This window comes from Rhincodon typus, unplaced genomic scaffold (assembly GCF_021869965.1).
Source record: "Rhincodon typus isolate 14 unplaced genomic scaffold, sRhiTyp1.1 hic_rhity00000919, whole genome shotgun sequence".
NCBI lineage: Eukaryota > Metazoa > Chordata > Chondrichthyes > Orectolobiformes > Rhincodontidae > Rhincodon > Rhincodon typus.
The window spans coordinates 1-7,586 of NW_025966557.1; the positions used below are offsets into that span (position 1 = coordinate 1).

The 7,586-nt window shown below is 42.1% G+C and overlaps 1 long non-coding RNA gene across 1 annotated transcript in view; it reads left to right on the top strand.

Annotated features, from left to right (window-relative positions):
• The first annotated feature begins 275 nt into the window (after window positions 1–275).
• The window catches only part of LOC125481116, a 29,830-nt gene continuing 22,519 nt past the window's right edge, over window positions 276–7,586 (top strand). Inside the window, exon 1 of the long non-coding RNA XR_007261214.1 lies at window positions 276–385. This is a non-coding gene — a long non-coding RNA (uncharacterized LOC125481116). The remainder of the gene's footprint in view (window positions 386–7,586) is intronic.

Below are 7,586 nucleotides of genomic sequence, written 5' to 3' on the forward strand. Positions count from 1 at the left end.
CTTCCAGCACTACTACTACTGTAACGTGAACTGATTTCCTAAACATAAATATTTATTTCCCTGAGTTCTCTAGCCTCCATTTCTTTATCCTCAGTAAACTGACATGATACAATCATTTAACATCTCTCCCATCAAGGAATTAGGCATTTACCAGCTTTGATATTTGACAATAGCTTTTTACTTAAGATGCCAAGAAAAAAAGACTGTGTGCATTCGTCTTTAGAGGTGCAATATCTGTTGTGAATCTGCAGTTTAAACATAAGAATTTCTCTTGTAGACTCGTATTGCGAAGCGTGGGAGGAAGCTTGTTGACTATGACAGTGCAAGACATCATTATGAATCTCTCCAAGGTGCAAAAAAGAAAGATGATGTAAAAATAGCAAAGGTAAAATATTGCATATTTACATAATCATGTTGCACTAAAAGGCGGCTTTTTAGTCCAAAATTCCTGTACTGCCTCTTTGATCAATCCAATTTGGCCCACTTGCACCACACTACACTTGAACTTTTCCGTAAACTTTTCCTTTTTGATTATTTATTCATTCGTTAATAGCTGTTGAAAGCTACCTTTAAGTCTGCTTTCACAGCCTTTTAGATATTCCCAATCTTAACCAGCTGTATTACATTTTTAAAAACAATCCCCCTTGTAGTTTGCTATAATCATCTTGGATGTGTTCTCTGGTTACAGAGTTACCCTGTTAGAAACTACGTCTTCATGTATCCAATATCCAATGCTGTGATTTGAGTGACAAGTGTAATATTTGATGATATAGCTATTTAATTGTTAACTGGAAATGCTGATTCTATTGCATGAAGATAGAATCCCATGAGATTTGAAGTATGGTGACCAGGAATGAGGTTGGAAAATATTTAATGTGATTTTTGAGACCTAGGAGAGCTCTGTTAAAATTGCAGCAGTTTATTTGCCTTTGAATTGCAAAAAAAAAAGTTTCTATTCACTTATTGCAAATCGACAAATCCCTTGGTGATATTCTAAATGGGAATAAAAGTAAAATACTGAACGGTTTCAGATTTCCAGCATTTAGAATGTTGGAGAAAATCAGCAGGTCTGGCAGTGCCTGTGCAGGAAGAGTATGTTAACACCAAGTCTGGTATGACACTTCTTCAGAACTGAAATGTGGTGTTTTATCCTTTTGACAGGCAGTGGAGGAGCAAGAACAGTGCATCTACACCACCTACAACATAGAACATAGAACAGTACAGGCCCTTCGGCCCATAATGTTGTGCCGAACTATTATTCTACTAAGATCAAACTGCCCTGCATACCCTACATTATACTGTCATCCACTTGCCTATCCAAGAGTCACTTAAAAGTCTCAAGTATCTGCTGCCTTGGTCCTCCTTTGCCTCTGACAGAAGTATTTAAAAAATGTTCTGCGCCTTTCAGCTCTAAAAAGTTGTTGTACTGGACTGTTCGTTTAGTCTTTTTCTCCCTCACTCTCCAAGCCTCCCAAACCAGCCCACCACCGCCAGGGCAGCTACTGCCAGACCTACTGAATGTCTCCAGCATTCTGTTTGTTCTAAACTGGAATAATTAGTTGGGACTTTTTTAAAGTCTTCTGCCGTCTTGGTATTGCATTTTTTTTTTTTACCCAGTTACATTGTTGACACAACTTGAATAAAAGCCCTTTCTTGTATTAGTTTGGTCTTCTCTGAAAAGTCTCCCTCCTATTCGGTAAAAGCTAATTGAATTTCCCAGGTTTTGGTTTAGCTCCAGGAACTGTTGCTTCTGAATAGCCCTGAGAATACACATGGTTTTTGTAGGAAGTGGACTCTCGTCCTTTACTGCGTTACTACCCATTTGAGGAAAGTGTCTGATTCCTGAGCTGCACTACTGTCACCATACAAGTTGATAAATTAACCGAAGTACACAATTTACTAGTTTGAAATTCAATTAGCACAAAACACTGACCACGTTCCTGTAGTTGACTACTGTTTATTACAAGCAATTTCTTGACACAGGTAAGCAAAACTCTGAACTATCGATATAACTCCACGAGTGAAAAATCTAACCCTGCCTTAAAGCTTCTATGTACAGCAGACACAGACAAACACAATATCTGCTAACACTGGCCTTGAATGGAAATGACCTTGCTTCAAAAGCTCTGGAGGAACCATGGTTCTTAATTGACCTTCCTTCAGGAGGGCATAAAAGTTTGAGAAGAAACTAAATATTTTCAGATTTATTACCATGAGTCATTGGGGATGTACAATTCTGTATCAACTTGTGCTGCATCGTTGGGAAATGAAGACTTGCTCATGTACAGTGCTTCTCAAGAAGAAATGGATTATGATCCAAAATTTGATCTGTTTTGTCATCTTCCAAGCCTCAGTTAATCTATTCCAGTTCTGTTTTCATACTCTTGAGCAAAAGGAGAAAGCCATATTCAAGTGGATCTCGTCCTGACTCATTTTGTTTGGGCTTTTGGCTGCGTCCTTTCTGTGCATCTGACCGCTATCTTTTTTCCAAGGGACTTGAGTCAGTGTAGCATATTCATTGTAGCCATTATTCCTGTGGCTGCGGAGACGAGTGAGACACCCCCGCTCCTCCAATTGAAGGTTAAAATCAGTGATGACAATCCACAACGCCTGGTACGTGGTGATCTTGGAAGATCCCAAGCGGTTTTTAAAAGCTTGTGTAGTCTGTTCTCTGACAAAATGGGAAATTAGCCCAAGGCTGCTCTTCGGTGTATCTGTCTGGTGACTCCTGCAAAGTTCTTGTGACGATATTGAGGTAAGGATACATTTGGGGTTTGTATCTGCCAGTAGTCTCTGGCCATGCATGGCAAGACATCTATTTATGAAACACTGATTGAAACCATTTTAAGTTGCTATCTTCAAGAGGGGAAGATTTTTTGGGAAAGAATCAATATTTTCAGTTTCATTACTGAGAGTCACTAGGACATAGGATTTCAAACATTGAGGCTGTGTTGTAGTTACTTTTTTAAACTTCCATGCCTTTCTTTTCTGAAGGATGGTTGCAAGCACAGAGCGTTTCTGTTTTCCTGTTAATGGCAAAATTTATTTTTGGAAACTCAGTGACGTGGGGTATATCAAGGGAAAAGTGGTTAAACAACTGAGGAAGGGTCACCGGACCCGAAACGTTAACTGTTTTCTCCTCCACAGATGCTGCCAGACCTGCTGAGCTTTTCCAGCAACTTTTTTTTTTGTTGTTGTGGTTAAACAACTGACTACCAAATGCAGTGGGGTGCCAGTGTGTGTCTCAAGAGACCGTTTTCTCTTTGCTCAGTGTCCAAAGCATGCAGTGCAGGAACTGCCCCATTGGAAGTGTAACCTGGGACTCTGAATTACACATCAAGTCTTTCAGATTTGTTTCAGTTTTCAAAGTTTTTTTTATTTAAAAATCCTGATGTGAAGAGCTGTATTCCCGTAATCTTCCCCATCGTGGATGCTGGGGGTTCTATCAACATTTGGATCCCCCCTTCTTTCAATGATTTCCCTAGAATAGATGAGACTGAAGGAGACCTGATGGAAGTCTGATTTAGTTGGTTTAATTCAGATCACTGCAGCATTTGATATTTGGAACACTTGTAGGACAAGTTGGCTCTCTTTCAGCCAGCGCACAGTCATTTTACTGTTACTTTACCATTTCTTTGTGTGTGTGTGTGTGTGTGTGTGTGTGTGTGTGTGTGTGTGTGTGTTTCTAGCAAAGCCAGCATTTTCTGCCCTTGAAATGAGTGACTTACTCAGACCGTTTGAGGGGACAGTTGACAATTGATCGTATCACAGTGGGTCTAAAATTGTACGTAGGCCAGATTGAGTAAGGATTGCAGATTTCCTTCCATTGAGGAAGGCTGATGAACCAGGTTATTCTTTTTCACGATTGAGCATAGTTCCATGGTTACCATCACTTGAGATTAGCTTTCAATTCTAGATTTATTCATTTAGTTTTAAATTCCACCAGCTGTTATGGTGTCCCAGAGCACTATCCTAGGCCTTGGGTACTAAACCAGCGATAGTGTCTGTGCCACCCTATTTGTTTCCTGTCCTTATTGGACTTGAACAGGATTGGGTGGACTGACATAAACTCCAATGCTGCAGGTTTCTGAACTTCTCTCCTTTTTTTACTGGCTGGAGCTGCCTCAGGGCTTTTGCAGATTGATTGAAGACCTCATTGTCCATATTGGTCGGGCACGAATTGCTATCCCCGGGTGAGGAGCAGCGGAAGCTACTGTTGACTCTTGGTGGAGGGTCACTGGAATTTGGCAAAGGTGGTAGGATTGGCTTGGTTTTGATGTGCACATACCCCAATGTAGCTTTCTCTCCTCTGCACATCATTTGTAAATGTGGAATATTATCCTAACCAGGGGTCAGCACTAAGGAAATGTGCTAGATTTGCAGTGTTTTGTTTATTTCCTTTCCCATCCTTTGCCCTTGTTCCCCTTAAGCTGGGCTACTGTTAAGTCAACTGTCAGGATGTGTAAGAGCCTGCCATTGTATTTACACCCCCATCATCCTCACCTCCCATTCCCAAATCAGCCATTGTCTAAAAGTGTTGTAACTAGTGGCTTAGTGGTTACATATTTGTCCTGGACTAATGCTAATCCTGACCTGCTTATACCACCCATGGAGAGGCTTTCCTGCAAAGCACTTATTGGGTCATTCAATTTGCACACCCATTGCTCTCTCCTGTATGCAAGCACACTGCCAGTATGGTTTTCTGGGTCATTTGGGAATTTTGACTTGCAACCTTCCTGCTTGTGTTTCCACGTATTGCATTGTTGAGATTGGTAACTTGCTGTGACTAACTGCTCTTCTGTCTTATTAACCTGTTCTTTGCAGCTGACCTGCTCTTGTTTAACTGTTTCTGGGATGTTCCACGAGAAGCTGGTGTATCTGTGGCTCGGTGCTGTTGATTAATAAAATTTTCTTCCACCTCTTTTACCTTGCCATCTTCCATCTTTTACCTCCCCTGCCCCACAGCCCTGACTCACCAAGCTGTGGCTCTTGCTGTAACCTTTCTGTGTGCTTGTTTTGTTTGTTTTTTTCCTCCCTAGCCTGTCTCGTTGCTTGAGAAAGCTGCGCCTCAGTGGTGCCAGGGGAAGCTTGTGGCGCATATCGTTGCCCAATCAAATCTGCTCCGAAATCAGGTGACCACGTTTTTTTTTGTCTTGGTGTGGTATATCTCTAGCTGTGCTTTACTGTCTGTCTGCTTGTGTTGTGGTTGGTGCTTTAAGTCCATTGTGTCTCTGTTTTGAACATTATCAATAGCTGCAGCTGATGGTACAGGAGCACTTTTCATTTAAGAATTGAAAAATGATAGAGTGGACAGTTTTATTTGTTTAGCTGTTTCACTGCCGCTGGCAGCCACCACCCCTTGGGGAATGTTCACTTACCATGCAAAAGTAAGCAACAACCCTTGGAAACATCTGAATATGAGCCAATTCCAACTCCTCCACTTTTGTTTTGTAGAGTTCATTGGCATTTGTGCCCAAGTTTCGAGTTTGAGATTCATTCTAACTGAATGTAAATCATGCTGAGTTGGGAGCGAAGTAGATTTTTTAACACACCTTGCTTCTTCAGAAAATTCCACTCCAACTTCTATTGAGCAGCCTCTCAGGTTGAAATTTTTTACTTTAATCTGTGAATTGATGATTGTTGACTCTGTCGGTGCTTGACCTTATTCCTTTATTTAACACACATGCTCATTTGAGAATAGGCTCTGTGTAGCTGCTGTGTGAGGTGGGGAGGGAGTAAACACTGGAACAGGCATGCCTGAATCAGCTAGTATCTAGTTAGAGAATGTTGGACTGCAGGTCGAGAGAGGGGCTTAAGAGCTGGGTCTTAGTATTTTCCGTCCAATAAGCTGGTGAGCGAGTTCCCCAATCTCAACTGCAAAGTCCAGTTGAAGCAGCGTTTTGTAATACAGTAGCTGACTTGGGCCCAACAGCCCATGTACTTTTAAATTCATTCTCAGGACGCAGTCTTGAAAGGCCAGTTCATTGTCCATCCCCAGTTATCCCAGGAGGATTGGTGATTTGTTGCTGTGATGATCCACTTGAGCCTGTGTGGCTGCTCTTTGCAATATTCTCTCAACTGAGTGACCTGATGTCCATTTCAGAAGACTGTAAAAAGGCCGGTGACGCTTGTGGAAAGCCAAGTGCTAATGTTAGCTTGAATTCTGAAGTAAAAACAGAGGATGCAGTAAATGCTCAGCAGATCAGCAAATACATGGAAAGAGAGAAGCATTTAGTCTTTCAAGTTAATGGCCTTTTGGCTCGAATTTGAATTTTTTTTTCCCCCTTTTGAGATGCTGCTTAGTTCCCTCTGTTTTCTTAAAAATAACCATGCTGCTTGTGGGATCAGAATCCAATTAAGACCAGATCATCTAAAGATAGCACAATTCTGGAATTTAAAAGATGCCAGTTGACCAAAATTGATTTTTTTTTTTTTCTTTTGATCTTTGGATGGTCTTATCTAATGTCCTGGAGTAAATTCTGATCCTTTGAATCTTTTATTCTTGATTTTTCCCAGGATGTGTGTCACTGTATTATCCTGTTAATTTTCTCGATATCCAACAATGCTGCCCCACCTCCTTTTCCACCCCTCTCTTTGTCCTTCCTAAAAACTGAATACCCCTGGATATTCTGTTCTCACCCTGCAGCCATGTCTTTGTAATCCCAACTATATCATACCCATCTATTTGCATAACTCATTCATCCACTTAATTTTAAACAACTGTAGTCCATGAATTTTTAATCCAGCTCCTGGGATTACAGCTCTAATTCACCACCATACTCATTCTGAACTATGTTTTAGAATAACTATCTTTCACGTGTATAGTGATTTGAGAATTGTGCCCCACTGTGCCATACCTCTTAATCACTGGCTTTGAAACCTATTTCGATTGATGGGCTAGTGATTGGCTTTGCTGTGAAAGCCTTTGCAACTGTGGAGCTATAACACACCTTGAGTCATAATAGACACCATTGTCTAGTGGGTGACTGTGGGGCAATTGGGTGAAGGTTGAATTGTCCACAGTTTCTTAAATTAAGGCATTACTTCAAGGGTGCAGGGCGAGATGAACACAGCAGGCCAAGCAGCATCATAGGAGCAGAAAGGCTGACGTTTCGGGCCTAGACCCTTCATCAGAAAAGGGGGAGGGGAAGGGGGTTCTGAAATAAATAGGGAGAGAGTGGGAGGCGGATAGAAGATGGATAGAAGAGAGGATAGGTGGAGAGGAAACAAACAGGTCGAAGAGGCGGGAATGGGGCCAGTAAAGGTCAGTGCAGGTGGGGAGTTAGGAAGGGGATAGATCAGTCCAGGGAGGACGGACAGGTCAAGGGGGTGGGATGAGGTTGGTCGGTAGGAGATGGAGGTGCGGCTTGAGGTGGGAGGAGGGGATAGGTGGGAGGAAGAACAGGTTAGGGAGGCAGGGACGAGCTGGACTGGTTTTGGGATGCGGTAGGGGGAGGGGAGATTTTGAAACTTGTGAAATCCACATTGATACCATTAGGCTGCAGGGTTCCCAAGCGGAATATGAGTTGCTGTTCCTGTAACCTTCGGGTGGCATCGTTGTGGCACTGCAGGAGGCCCAGGATGGA